Genomic DNA, 15,862 nt, shown 5'->3' with positions numbered 1-15,862 from the left:
ATCAATTTAAGAAGCTTAATAATGATAAAAATCAACTTAAAATTATTTTATCAATAATAGATTATAAATTCTTTCATAGTTGCAAAGGATCAAAGAAACTCAAGACCTATAGTTTGAATTCAAGACCTATAGTTTGACTATATGGTCAGTTATAGCCATTCTGAGTGGACTGGTTAGAGAGAACACATTCAGAGCAGTCTCCCTACATCTGCTGGGTGAATTTAATCCCTCTCCACCTGAAGGGTCTCAGGTGTAGGCATCCTGTGAGTGCTGAAAGAGAATAGTCAAAGAAAAGAACTCCTTTAGCTGTTATAAAAGGGGCTAGGGTAGGTGAGTGAGCGTGCTTTTGTGATACCCTAGTATGAGAACTAGATTGTTAGTTGATAATTCAGGAAATATTTGTTTACCTAATCTTGTGACAAGTACATGTAGAGAAATATGAAACGTGACATACATGGTATATTGGTTAATGTCTTCCTCTTCTAAATTTGATTAATCTGATTTTATTTTAATAAATTTGTATGATAAAATCGTCAAGCCTGTGGAAGCCACCAGTTTACAATTCACGTTTATATTCAGTGAAGAAGTCGTTGTTGTTCAATCACCATGTTGTGGCCAACTCTTTATGACCCCAGCGACTGCAGTACACCAGGCTTCAGTGTCCCTCACCATCTCCCAGAGTTTGCCCAAGTTCACGTCCATTGAATTGGTGATGCCGTCCAACCATCTCATCCTCTGTCGCCTGCTTCACCTCCTACCCTCAGTCTTTCCCAGCATCAGGGTCTTTCCCAGTGAGTCAGCTCTTCACATCAGGTGGCCTAGTTGTGGATCAGTCAGTTCAGTATCAGTCCTTCCAATGAGTATTCAAGGTTGATTTCCTTTAAGACAGACTGGTTTGATCTCCCTGCGGTCCAAGGGACTCTCAAGGGCCTTCTCCAGCGCTACAGTTTTAAGGCATTGATTTTTGGGTGCTCAGCTTTCTTTATGGTCCAACTCTCAATCCATGCGTGACTAATAGAAAAACCATAGCTTTGACTAGATGGACCTTTGTTGGCAAAGTGATATCTCTACTTTTTAATTTGCTGTCTAGGTTTGTCATAGCTTTTCTTTCAAGGAGCACACATCTTTTAATTTCATGGCCGCAGTCACCATCTGCAAATGGCTGTTTAATCATAAAGGTCTATTGGGGGTTTCTTTTTATTTTAATGATGGTTAATATTCACATTCTTTTTGTTTCACTTGACGAATCATGATATTTTTCAGTTGACTTTCTTGGAATATGAAACACCTTAATGAACTGCTGCCCTGGGAAGATATGTCTGCCTACGGTTGCTTCTGAACCTCCATGGAATCCTTTGCACCTGCCAAGTTTTCTAGGTTCACTGCTCTGTATAAGGACCTGTTAGAGGAGCTGGAGAGCTCTTGAATTTTTGATGCTGATAGGTCCAAGAAATCTTTTGGCTTTATAAGTTCTTTCCACAATTGCTAGACTGTGTCTATTTTTCAATAAGAGCATGCTGGGATATCCAGAGAGTATGTTTGTATATAATTCAGAAGACAGTCTCTTTTCCTACTTGTTGTTTTGTAGTTCTTTTGCTTTATTTTTTTTTATTTCAATTTGTAGCTATCTCTGATAAGACACTTGGTGTATTTAACTAATGTTATAGAATGGAAGCTAAATGGATGTTTTCAGTCTTTCCCTTTCTTAGTAGACCATGATTTTTCAGACCCAAAATTCTACTAAGGGGGAAGGCAAGAGTTCATCTTTGTATTTCCTTTATTTAAGGGGATTGAGCTCATTTACCCCATCCTCATATCCACCTGGGACTCACCCCTAGTTTGTGCGTGTGTGTGTATGTACGTGCTCATCTCAACGTGTATTCTCCAGTCTACTAATAGACTAGGATCTTTGGTTCATTTATGATTTTCAGCTTCAGAACAGTAGCTGCTTAATCAAATTACATTTCTCTTTTTAAAAATTTTTATTGGAATGTAATTGATTTACAATGTCATTTTTGACAATGTACAGCAAAGTGATTCATATATATATCAGATAAGATCAGATCAGATCAGTCGCTCAGTCGTGTCCGACTCTTTGCGACCCCATGAATCACAGCACTCCAGGCCTCCCTGTCCATCACCAACTCCCAGAGTTCACTGAGACTCACGTCCATCGAGTCAGTGATACCATCCAGCCATCTCATCTTCTGTCATCCCCTTCTCCTCCTGCCTCCAATCCCTCCCAGCATCAGAGTCTTTTCCAATGAGTCAACTCTTTGCATGAGGTGGCCAAAGTACTGGAGTTTCAGCTTTAGCATCATTCCTTCCAAAGAAATCCCAGGGCTGATCTCCTTTAGAATGGACTGGTTGGATCTCCTTGCAGTCCAAGGGGACTCCAACACCACAGTTCAAAAGCATCAATTCTTCAGCGCTCAGCCTTCTTCACAGTCCAACTCTCACATCCATACATGACCACAGGAAAAATCATAGCCTTGACTAGACGAACCTTTGTTGGCAAAGTAATGTCTCTGCTTTTGAATATGCTATCTAGGTTGGTCATAATTTTCCTTCCAAGGAGTAAGCGTCTTTTAATTTCATGGCTACAGTCACCATCTGCAGTGATTTTGGAGCCCAGAAAAATAAAGTCTGACACTGTTTCCACTGTTTCCCCATCTATTTCTCATGAAGTGGTGGGATCAGATGCCATGATCTTCATTTTCTGAATGTTGAGCTTTAAGCCAACTTTTTCACTCTCCTCTTTCACTTTCATCAAGAGGCTTTTGAGTTCCTCTTCACTTTCTGCCATAAGGGTGGTGTCATCTGCATATCTGAGGTGATTGATATTTCTCCTGGCAATCTTGATTCCAGCTTGTGTTTCTTCTAGTCCAGCGTTTCTCATGATGTACGCTGCATATAAGTTAAATAAGCAGGGTGACAATATACCACCTTGACGTACTCCTTGTCCTATTTGGAACCAGTCTGTTGTTCCATGTCCAGTTCTAACTGTTGCTTCCTGACCTGCATACAAAATTCTCAAGAGGCAGGTCAGGTGGTCTGGTATTCCCATCTCTTTCAGAATTTTCCACAGTTTATTGTGATCCACACAGTCAAAGGGTTTGGCATAGTCAACAAAGCAGAAATAGATGTTTTTCTGGAACTCTCTTGCTTTTTCCATGATCCAGCAGATGTTGGCAATTTGATCTCTGGTTCCTCTGCCTTTTCTAAAACCAGTTTGAACATCAGGAAGTTCATGGTTCATGTATTGCTGAAGCCTGGCTTGGAGAATTTTGAGCATTACTTGACTAGCGTGTGAGATGAGTGCAATTGTGTGGTAGTTTGAGCATTCTTTGGCATTGCCTTTCTTTGGGATTGGAATGAAAACTGACCTTTTCCAGTCCTGTGGCCACTGCTGAGTTTTCCAAATTTGCTGGCATATTGAGTGCAGCACTTTCACAGCATCACCTTTCAGGATTTGGAATAGCTCAACTGGAATTCCATCACCTCCACTAGCTTTGTTCCTAGTAATGCTTTCTAAGGCCCACTTGACTTCACATTCCAGGATGTCTGACTCTAGGTCAGTGATCACACCATCATGATTATCTGGGTCGTGAAGATCTTTTTGTATAGTTCTTCTGTGTATTCTTGCCACCTCTTCTTAATATCTTCTGCTTCTGTTAGGTCCATACCATTTCTGTTCTTTATCGAGCCCATCTTTGCATGAAATTTTCCTTTGGTATCTCTGATTTTCTTGAAGAGATCTCTAGTCTTTCCCATTCTGTTGTTTTCCTCTATTTCTTTGCATTAATTGCTGAAGAAGGCTTTCTTATCTCTTCTTGCTATTCTTTGGAACTCTGCATTCAGATGCTTATATCTTTCCTTTTCTCCTTTGGTTTTCACTTCTCTTCTTTTCACAGCTATTTGTAAGGCCTCCCGAGACAGCCATTTTGCTTTTTTGCATTTCTTTTCTATGGGAATGGTCTTGATCCCTGTCTCCTGTACAATGTCATGAACCTCATTCCATAGTTTATCAGGCACTCTATCTATCAGATCTAGGCCCTTGCATCTATTTCTCACTTCCACTGTATAATCATAAGGGATTTGATTTAGGTCATACCTGAATGGTCTAGTGGTTTTCCCTGCTTTCTTTTATGTATATGTACAAATTCAGATATACATATATGTATATATATATTTTTTTTTTTTTCATTTTAAATTATTATAAGAGGTTGAGTATAGTTCCCTGTGCTGTACAATAGGTCCTTTTTGTTTATCTCGTTTATATGCAGCTGTATATTTTAATCCCAAACTCCTAATTTATCTCCCTACCTTTCCCCTTTGGTAATCATACATGTGTTTGTGATTCTATTTCTGGTTCATAAATAAGTTTATTTGTATCATACTTTTAGATTCTATGTATAAACAATATCATATAATATTTGTTTTTCTGTCTGATTTACTTTACTTAGATGGATCTAGAGATTATCATACTGTGTTACTACAAATGGCATTATTTCATTCTTTTTATGGCTGGGTAATATATATATATATATCTATCTCACCACCTTTTCCTTATCCATTCATCTGTTGATGGGCAGTTAGGTTGCCTTGGCTATTGTAAATAGTGCTCCAGAGAACACTGGGGTGCATGTATCTTGTTGAATTATAGTTTTCTCTGGATCTATGCCAGAAGTGGGATTGCTAGATCACATGCTAACTGTATTTTTAGTTTTTTAAGGAACTTCCATACTGTTCTCCTTAGTGGCTATACAAAATGCCATTTCCACCAACAGTGTAGGAGGGTTCCCTTTTCACCACATCCTCCGTGGTTCAATGGTAAAAATCTGCCTGCCATGCAGGAGACGTGGGTTTGATACCTGGGCTGGAAAGATCCCCTGGAAAAGGAAATGGCAACTAACCCAGTATTCTTGCCTGGGACATCGCATGGACAGAGGAGCCTGGCAGGCTATAGACCATGGGTCACCAAGAGTCGGACCCAACTGAGCGACTAAACAGCGACAACTCCAGCATTTATTATTTGAAGATGTTTTGACAATGCCCATCTTTTAAAGTTGAACAAATTAAGCTTAAAAATCATTTTTTGTTTTTGTTGCTCTACCAAATGGTGTAAAGAGTAGAGCACTCTTATGGGAGAAGCTGTTGACAAGAATTGTTTGTGTCAGAAGAGAGAAAATTTTTCGATAATAGAGTAGAAAAAAAAATCAGTCTGTACTAGCAAAGTAAAACGGAGAGGACAGGAAGTAAGAGAGGGAGGGAGAATGAGAGCTTCGAAGTGTTTTAAAATATAATGTATTAAAAGACAAGTTGAAGTTTTAGTAAGACCAACAGATTTAAGAAATAACTGTTATTGAAAAGTTGTTTGTGGCTCATAGACTAGAGATTTGGGCACATCCAGCCATGGGAACCACCCAGAGAGGCAGAAATGGTGAGTAAGACCCTGTATTGTGTTTTTTTTTTTTTTTTTTCAGAAGGATATGCAGGCAAGGTGGGCAGGTTTAGGACTGCTAGTTTGAATAATTTCAGTGGGCTCTAAGGCATTGGGTCTGGTTCCAAGTTGTCCGGCAAGTGGCCCTGGGGTGGATAATGGGCCAGCATGTGAGAATCTGATAGAGGGGGCTCTGGGTTGGTTGGTTTGTATTCGAAAAGTGCACACTTCACACTCAGTGAGTTGTTTCCTGTCTCTAGGGGTTGACTGTGCTTAAGAAGGACAGCCCCTCCAGCGTCAGCAAGGCCCCAGATATCAAAACATCAGAGCATAGACAATAAAAGACAAGGCTAACGCAGGGAGAAAAAAGATGGCGGGTTGGAGGAAAATTAAGACGAAAGATACAGGGACTTCCCTGGTGATCCAGTGGCCAAGACTCTGCACTCCCAGTGTAGAGGGCCCGGGTTCCATCCCTGGTCAGGGAACTAGAACCTACATGCTGCGATTAAGAGTTCGTATGCCTCAACTAAGGACCTCAGATGTCATGAATAAAAGACCTCGTGTGCTGCAACTGAAGAGCCTGCATGCCTCAACGAAGATCAGAGATCCAGTGTGCCTCAACCAAGACCCAGTGCAGCCAAATGCATAAGTACATTTTTTTTAAGTTTTTTTTTTTTTTTTTTCTTAAAAAAGGCAATACCCTCAAACCAATGATGTTTTAGAAATTTAATTTCACAGTGCAGATAAAGACATCAAGATTTTCCCTGGCAGATCCAAAATGTTTTAAACACCGTCTCTTCTGGGCCCTGGCAGAACAGTTTAAACTTTCTACTATAATTGCAGGTGGCTTCTTTGCCATTTGATCCACCAGGGAACTCTGTCACTGTGGGATAATTCTAATTATTTTGGGCATGTCTGTTGTCTTCACTGGCTCAGTAGCTCTGGAACTTGGTACTTTATCGTCTTTTCTATGTAGCTGTTTTAGCACTTTTCACATCCTTTTAAATGTTTGAAGAAGGAAGGGAAAGGAAGATAGGAAAAACAGAAAGTAAGAAGGAAAATGCCAAACTTTTAAGGACTGCCACTCCAGTACTCTTGCCTGGAAAATCCCATGGACAGAGGAGCCTGGTAGGCTGGAGTCCATGGCATCGTGAAGAGTCGGACACGACTGAGAGACTTCACTTTCACTTTTCACTTTCGTGCATTGGAGAAGGAAATGGCAACCCACTCCAGTGTTCTTGCCTGGTGAATCCCAGGGACAGCGGAGCCTGGTGGGCTGCTGTCTATGGGGTTGCACGGAGTCGGACACGACTGAAGTGGCTTAGCAGTAACAGCAGTATAAGAAGGGGTCTTGAGGCTGAGTGTCTAGGGAAACACCAAATGATGGAATTACTTTGTAGGGAGGAGGCTAGCAACATGAGTATCATCCAGAAAGGTATATTATTTACATCACTAATTCCATCCAGCTTGGATGATACCTGTTTCACTGGCCTTATGTTATGATCCACAAGTTAATACTTAACTGTAATTGTGGAGGAATATTAGAATGGAAACTAATGATGAAAAGAAACTTATCACAAACCAGAGTGCTCATAATTGTCTAATATGTAAGGATAATGATAGCTAGAATGAAAAATGAGAATGAAAAGCCTAAGTCTGTGTTGAGTTGCTTTGCTAAAATACTGAGAAAGAGGGATACAAACATAGGGACCAAATGAATCAAGACAGATAGCTATGTTTTTCATCATTTAGAAGATAAACTACAGTGTGCTGTGCTTAAGAGACAATGTATCAGCAGAGTGGTTGTAAGGGGCTGACTGCACGTGGCAGTATCTGTCAATATCAGACGGAGCTGACTGCACTTTGAGAGAGAGATACATATGAAGGGAAAATAGTGTGTCTGAAATGGAGCGGTTTTAGAGGAGGTGGTCTCCCGTTGTCAGAAGCATAACAACACTTCTCAGTGATGGTTAGGTATCACAGGCCTCTCCTTGTGGCATTACTTTATGGGAAGTCACTGTAGAAGTTTCTTAGTGTATGTGTGTCTGGAGAAAATGGGCTTCCTTGGTGGCTCAGATGGTAAAGAATCTGCCTGCCATGCGGGAGACTGAGGTTTGATCCCTGGTCAGGAAGCTCTCCTGGAGAAGGAAATGGCCACCCATTCCAGCATTGTTGCCTGGAAGATCCCATGGACAGAGGAGCCTGGCAGGCTACAATCCACGGGGTCACAAAGAGTCAGGCGCGACTGAGCGACCAACACTGCCTGTAGAAAAACTATGCAGTGTCTACAGTGTACCTTTCCTGGTTATTCTGGTCCTGTTCATTGTCTTCGAACTACTTTGCAATTATTTATTTATTATAGGTAACTAACAGATATGTGAAGGCTATTCTCTTTGGTAGTGATTGTAATTGATTTCCTCCCTTCTAGAAAATCCAGTTTTGCCCACATTTGCAAGTAACCTTGACTTTTTTTAAACTCCACATCATCGTGTGCTGTTTTGACTTTTCCTTTGAATCAGTAATAATATCTACTTGGTTCTGTCATATCAGATGAGTAAAATAAAACCTTTAACATATGTTCATTTTTATATCTGTATGAGAGTCATGATTCACCAGTTGCTGAAAACTATCTTTAATATCATCCTTAGAGGAATAGCACCTCCCCAGTTTTGGTTTATTTCGATGAAATATATAAATAGGGTAATAATTAGTCCAAAGATCATTTTAATTAGTCCAGTGTCATTTTTGAGGCATTTCAGAATTTAAAATTTTTTTCAAAAAGACTGTTACTCCTTTTCCACCTCCTCCTCTTCTTTCTCCTCTTTATTGACATAATCAATTGGACAGACGCTTTCTTAGTGACAATATTAGGTTCCAAAAGAATGTTTTGTTCAAAGTGGTAACACTATAAATATTCAAAAAATGTATCTCTTTTGATTTACTACAATAAATCTCTGTTGATTTTCTACAATAAACAAGGATTTTTAAACTGTAAAATGAACCATAGTCTCTGTGATAGAATTATCTTGACAGGAGAACAGTCTGCCAGCTTTATATCTTTCCATTTTCCCTGAGCCTGCTCATCCCTCTTGGGAGAAACTGAGCAGAAGATTTCTCTAAAAGGAAAGAAAATAAGTTCAGGGTTTAATTTTGAAATATTACTTGGGAAAAAAATAGAATGGAATACAGCAGTTGAAAATTTGTTTTTCATTCGGTAAACTGTCTGACTCTGCGACCCCACGGACTGCAGCACGCCAGGCTTCCCTTTCCTACAGTCTCCCAGAGACTGCTCAAGTTCATGTCCATTGAGTTGGTGATGTATCCAATCATCTCTTCCTCTGAGAATAGACAGACATTATTGAACATAAAAAAATACCAAGACAAAATGAAAGATACCATCTTTCCCCTTTCCCCTTCCCTCCCACAAGGAATTCTGAACATTCTTGTCTTTTGAATCCCGTAGTTCTGTCTCAATAGTGAGAAAACACTAGCAAAGTATTTGTTTTTACAAGATTTGCTGTTTCTCCCTACATTCTGCCACCTGGGATTAAGGTTATTCTGACTTTTCTCAAAGTTTTCGTTTTTATTTTTAAGTAAATGTTGCTTTATATAATTATTCTTCATTGAATTCACTGTATTTGTTCTGCCTGCCCCCTTCTCCATCATGGGCCATAATGTGATAAAAGTAGTCTTGAACATTTTAATTTAATTGACCTTTAAAAAATATTTTCAAAAGTGTACGTAGTCAGAAAGCTACCTTTAAAGTTTATATTCACTATTAAACTTACCAAACACTTGTAGAGCACATGTTATGATCTACTGAGGGCCCAGGAATACATCGGTGAAAGCTATAAGGCCCTTAGGATGCATACATCACTAGCCATAATCCCAGCAAAGAATTGGAGCCACAGACAACCTCAGTGTTTTCAGTTCTAATTGTATTAAAGGTTTCTTGAATTTTGACCTACATACTAAAAAGTAGTATATTCTTTAAGGTAAAGAATCTTCTGATATATAAAAATTTTGAGATTACTGTAAGGCTGACCCAAGTTAAAAAGAAAAAAGCTCAGAATAGTGATATTGATGACAAAGAATTCAGAAAAAGACAAAACCTTGACATGTACAGATATAAAATATTTTACTCTTGTGACATGATCTTTTACTCAGGATATGAAGGAGCCCAGAAAAATGTTTAACCTGTTCAAGGAAAGGTCAAAGGAGCACACATTTGTGTGGAATAAAGGAAAGTTGAAACGAATTGGAAACGGAGACAAAACTGGATTTTCCGTAGGGTGGAGGGAGTCAAATAGTTCACTAACAGTTGCCTACAGTTCACACAGCTGTGACAAAGGAACAGTGAACAAAAACAACACGACTCTCTGATCACTGAGAAGGGTGTTCTATAGACAAGGCATAGTTTTCCAGGGAAACAGAAAGGTTTCTGCAAAAGGAAGGGGAGATAATACCAAATAATCACGTTGTTTGTTGTTTAGTTTTTAGTTGCTCAGTCAAATCTGACTTTTTGACACCCTGTGGACTATAGCCCACCAGGCTCCTCTGTCTATGGGATTCTCCAGACAAGAATACGGGAGTGGGTTGCCATTTCCTTTCCCCGGGGATCTTCCTGACCCAGGGCTCAAACCTTTGTCTCCTGCATTGGCAGGTGAATTCTTTACTGCTGAGCCACTGGAGAAGCCACAATAAACACACTAAGCCTAGTTAATGTCTGCACATCATTTCATCTGTAGGGTCACAGTGCCATAACCACGCAGGGATGCATACATAGAAGGAGCTGTGGTCAAAGGGAACACAAAATGCAGGAAGCATCTTGTTACATCTGCCCACTCCCTCCCCACCGAGTACCCACCATTAACCTTGACCCTGACACCTTGACCACAGATGGTAAACCAGTGGTCAGCTGCTGACCCGTCTCAGTTGTCCACTCAAACCCAGGAAATACCAGCTTCTGTGCTCTGTCCTGGTAATATTTAACAATGTTCATTCATTGTGAAGCAATGAAAACTAGTCCCAGAGAAAAAGAGGAAAGAGAGTCTGCCAAAGAAGCAGAGCTGAGAGAGAGACAGGTTTTCAATGAACTCCCAGTTCTTGGTCCCAATCGCTTATGAAGTCCAATGTTGGCACAGAGTAAAACAAATGATATAAGGCCCCCTCACTGAAGAGAGAACATATGTGATCTGAAATGTGAGGCACCTTGAAAAAGGGGATTTATTTTAAGTAAAGCTAGTATCAATTTTCTGAAACTTGAGGTAATATTTTTGTTCAGATACTATGCTATATCTGTTTCTGTTGTCAACTTAAAAAAACAAAAAGTACAACCTAAGGAGTCCAATCAACAAGAGTCCGAAATGCAGTACTTGAATGCAATCTCCGAAATGACAGAATGATCTCTGTTCATTTCCAAGGCAAACCATTCAATATCATGGTAATCTCAAGTCTATGCCCCAACCAGTAACGCTGAAGAAGCTGAAGTTGAACAGTTCTGTGAAGACCTACAAGACCTTCTAGAACTAATGCCCAAAAAAGATGTGCTTTTTGTTATAGGGGAATGGAATACGAAAGTAGGAAGTCAAGAAACACCTGGAGTAACAGGCAAATTTGGCCTTGGGTTATGGAATGAAGCAGGGCAAAGGCTAATAGAATTTGTCAAGAGAATGCACTGGTCATAGCAAACACCCTCTTCCAACAACACAAGAGAAGACTCTACACATGGACGTCATCAGATGGCCAACACTGAAATCAGACTGATTATATTCTTTGCTGCCAAAGATGGAGAAGCTCTATACAGTCAGCAAAAACAAGACCGGGAGCTGACTGTGGCTCAGATCATGAACTCTTTATCCAAATTCAGACTGAAATTGAAGAAAGTAGGGAAAACCACTAGACCATTCAGGTATGACCTAAATCAAATCCCTTATGATTATACAGTGGAAGTGAGAAATAGATTTAAGGGACTAGATCTCATAAACAGGGTGCCTGATGAACTATGGATGGAGGTTCGTGACATTGTACAGGACACAGGGATCAAGACCATCCCCATGGAAAAGAAATACAAAAAAGCAAAATGGCTGTCTGAGGAGGCCTTACAAATAGCTGTGAAAAGAATAGAAGTGAAAAGCAAAGGAGAAAAGGAAAGATATAAGCATCTGAATGCAGAGTTCCAAAGAATAGCAAGGAGAGATAAGGAAGCCTTCCTCAGTGATCAATGCAAAGAAATAGAGGAAAACAACAGAATGGAAAAGACTAGAGATCTCTTCAAGATAAATTAGAGATACCAAGGGAACATTTCATGCAATGATGGGCTCAATAAAGGACAGAAATGGTATGGACCTAACAGAAGCAAAAGATACTAAAGAGGTGGCAAGAATACACAGAAGAACTATTATCTTCCTGACCCAGATAATTATCTTCTCGACCGAGATAATTATGATGGTGTGATGATTCACCTGGAGCCAGACATCTGGGAATATGAAGTCAAGTGGGCCCTTTGGAAGCATCACTATGAACAAAGCTAGTGGAGGTGATGGAATTCCAGTTGAGCTATTTCAAATACTAAAAGATGATGCTGTGAAAGTACTGCAGTCAATATGCCAGCAAATTTGGAAAACTCCGCAGTGGCCACAGGACTGGAAAAGGTCAGTTTTCATTCCAATCCCAAAGAAAGGCAATGCCAAAGAATGCTCAAACTACCACAAATTGCACTAATCTCACATGCTAGCAAAGTAATGCTCAAAATTCTCCAAGCCAGGCTTCAGCAATATGGGAACCATGAACTTCCAGATGTTCAAGCTGGTTTTAGAAAAGGCAGAGGAACATCTGCTGGATCATGGAAAAAGCAAGAGAGTTCCAGAAAAACATCTATTTCTGCTTTATTGACTATGCCAAAGACTTTGTGTGGATCACAATAAACTGTGGAAAATTCTGAAAGAGATAGGAATACCAGACCACCTGATCTGCCTCTTGAGAAACCTATACGCAGGTCAGGGAGCAACAGTTAGAACTAGACATGGAACAACAGACTGGTTCCAAATAGGAAAAGGAGTACGTCAAGGTGGTATATTGTCACCCTGCTTATTTAACTGATATGCAAAGTACATGATGAGAAATGCTGGGCTGGAAGATGCACGAGCTGGAATCAAGATTCCCGGGAGAAATATCAATCACCTCAGATATGCAGATGACACCACCCTTATGGCAGAATGTGAAGAGGAACTCAAAAGCCTCTTGATGAAAGTGAAAGAGGAAAGTGAAAAAGTTGGCTTAAAGCTCAACATTCAGAAAACGAAGATGATGGCATCTGGTCCCATCACTTCATGGGCAATAGATGGGGAAACATTGGAAACAGTGTCAGACTTTATTTTTCTGGGCTCCAAAATCACTGCAGATGGTGATTGCAGACATGAAATTAAAAGATGCTTACTCCTTGGAAGGAAAGTTATGACCAACCTAGATAGCATATTCAAAACCAGAGACATCACTTTGCCAACAAAGGTCCGTCTAGTCAAGGCTATGGTTTTTCCAGTAGTCATGTATGGATGTAAGAGTTGGACTATAAAGAAAGCTGAGTGTCAAAGAATTGATGCTTTTGAACTGTGGTGTTGGAGAAGACTCTTGAGAGTCCTTTGGACTGCAAGGTGATCCAACCAGTCCATCCTAAAGGAGATCAGTCCTGGGTGTTCATTAGAAGGACTGATGTTGAAGCTGAAACTGCAATACTTTGACCACCTGATGTGAAGAGCTGACTCATTTGAAAAGACCCTGATGCTGGGAAAGATTGAGGGCAGGAGGAGAAGGGGACGACAGAGGATGAGATGGTTGGATGGCATCACTGACTCAATGGACATGAGTTTGGGTAAACTCCGGGAGTTGGTGATGACAGGGAGGCCTGGCGTGCTGTGGTTCATGGGGTCACAAAGAGTCAGACATGACTGAGTGAACTGAACTGAAGGAGTCGAGAATTATGTTTTATTCAGCACCCTTGCTGAGGACTTAAGCCCTGAAGATAAGCCGTTCAGATAGCTCTGAGGGACTGTTCCCAAGAGGTAAGGGAGGAGCTAAGATATATAAAAAACAGGTATTCAGAACATCAAAAGATTGCTGTTAAGTTAAAAAAAAACCCAACATCTTGAATGAATTTCGTGCTCTTTCATTTATGAGAAGACGTAAGAGTACAGGCTATCGAAATCACTCCTCTGATATGCTCCTTAAGTATCTAGGGCCTTCCTGACTTCTTTCATTCTTTCCTGTACTGAATTCACTCGGAATGCATGGTCAGGCCGGCTACTGTGACTGATGGCTTGATGGCCACTAGAGCATTCTTTATTTACTATATGGCTGGCAACTCGCTTTCTCCACACTGATAAGAAAACTGAATTTATGACCAAGTAAGGGCTTCCCCGGTGGTGCAGTGGTAAAGAACCTGCCTGCTAATGCAGGAGACGTAAGAGAGGCAGGTTCAATCCCTGGGTCAGGAAGATGCCCTAGAATAGAATATGGTAACCCACTCCTCTATTCTTGCCTGCAAAACTCCATGGTCAGAGGAGTCTGGTGGGCTACAGTCCACGGGGGTCACAAAGAAGTCAGACACGACTCACACACACACACACACACACAAATTGCAGTTAGTAGGGCAATTAAGTTAAAATACAGGTTTTAAATAGGGTTAAATTTGGCTAAGCTATGTTATTATAATTATAGATTCTTGTGGTGGTATCCTTTCTTAGTGAAGAAGCAGAGATGTTCTTGCTGAGAAATTGTTTTACACCAAGATTGTTTTGACTATTAAAATAGTGAATCTACAAGAAGCCAGGGTTTGTGAGACACTCTTCGATAATTGTATAATTGCAAAAAGTCTCAAAACATGGCTAGTATGTAGGGTAGTGATAGTTTATGAATTATATTTACTGTCAGCCACTTCAGATTGAACTGAACTTAATATTCAACTGCTGGTGGCACTACTGGTAAAGAACCCTCCTGCCAACGCAGGAGACATAAGAGGCACAGGTTCGATCCCTGGGTCAGGAAGATGCCCTGGAGCAGGGCATGGCAACCCACTCTAGTGTTCTTGCCTGGAGGATCTCATGGTCAGAGGAGCCTGGTGGGTTATGGTCCGTAGAGCTGCAAAGAGTCGGGCACGACTGAAGTGACTTAGCATGCACACACGCAGTGTTCAACTGCAGTTCAGTTTGATGATCTTTTTAGTGTTTCCATTTTATTTATTGTGATTCTCAGGTATGTCCCTGGAAAGGCTGATTCTCTCTGAGTAAGCCAAAAATAGATTTACTTTTAATATTGATACTTCTGCCTTTTATGAAGTAGAAATATAGAAAGAGCTTGGCCTCTAACTAACCACACATACACACACAAAAACAGATTATGTACAAAATCATAACATTTCTTGAACCCATTAAAGAATTGAGATTGTAGTACATCCAACTAGCCTGATTTTTAAGAAAGAAGGGCTCCTCCAAGGACAAACATCATTTTTGATGTGAGTATAGTTTCTTCTGTGGCAGGCGGAAGAAGGCAGGGCCTCCATGCAAGTTGTAACAAGAAATTCAAGTAATTTTTTTTTTTTTTATTTGATAAAGGTGGAGTGTGGCTGGCCTGAGGGTTCAAAACCCCTGGGACCTTAATCCATGAGGGAAATTCACACCTGTCCATGGGCTGTTCTAGAAATCAGTGCCCTCATGAGCAAGACTGAAAGTGGGGGTTGGCAGGACAAAGCCTCCAGCAGCGATGGGTCTGAAGGAGGAGCAGAAGTTCACTTGGTTCGTTTGCCATGGAGGAGTAAAACCCACAAGCTGCTGCGGGAAAAGTGGTATACCCCGTAGCCCTCCAAAGCACTGGGTGGAAAACCCATTGCACCTGGAGTAAGAATTCTGTACTTTTGGGGGCCCACACTGTTTTAAGTGCTCAAAACACTGGAGGAGGAGCAGAATCACTGAGAAAGCCCTGCCTGTAAGATCCAGGGATTCATCACCAACAGAAACAGGGGTGGGTTTCAATTGCATTCTGCTCTGTGAAAGAATTCAGACTCAAAAGGCTAAAAATAGAAAAATGTATAGAGGAAGAAAATGGAAGTGTTAAAGGCTGGTGTTAGGGCAGGAAGACTGAAAGGAATCATTTATAAAGAAATCATTGGAAGTGATGGATTTGTTTGGTATGTTCATTGTGGTGTGATTATGTAACTACATGGATTTGTTTAAAAATATATATAGACTGATATACTGTATAAGGTCTTCCGTGGGGGCTCAGCAGTAAAGTATGTGCTTGCAATGCAGGAGGCGCGGGTTTGATCCCTGGGTCAGGAAGATCCCCTGGAGGAGGGCACGGCAACCCACTCCAGTATTCTTGCCTGGAGAATCCCTTGGATAGAAGAGCCTTGTGGGCTATAGTCCG

At 40.7% G+C, this 15,862-nt stretch overlaps 1 long non-coding RNA gene across 2 annotated transcripts in view; it reads left to right on the top strand.

Moving 5' to 3' along the window:
* The window catches only part of LOC113882639, a 145,084-nt gene that overhangs the window by 17,313 nt on the left and 111,909 nt on the right, over nucleotides 1-15,862 (top strand). The gene's annotated exons all lie outside the window — the stretch shown is intronic.

This window comes from Bos indicus x Bos taurus, chromosome 24 (assembly GCF_003369695.1).
Source record: "Bos indicus x Bos taurus breed Angus x Brahman F1 hybrid chromosome 24, Bos_hybrid_MaternalHap_v2.0, whole genome shotgun sequence".
NCBI lineage: Eukaryota > Metazoa > Chordata > Mammalia > Artiodactyla > Bovidae > Bos > Bos indicus x Bos taurus.
Note: the sequence above shows the minus strand (reverse complement) of the source record. Positions and strands in the feature narration are given on the sequence as shown.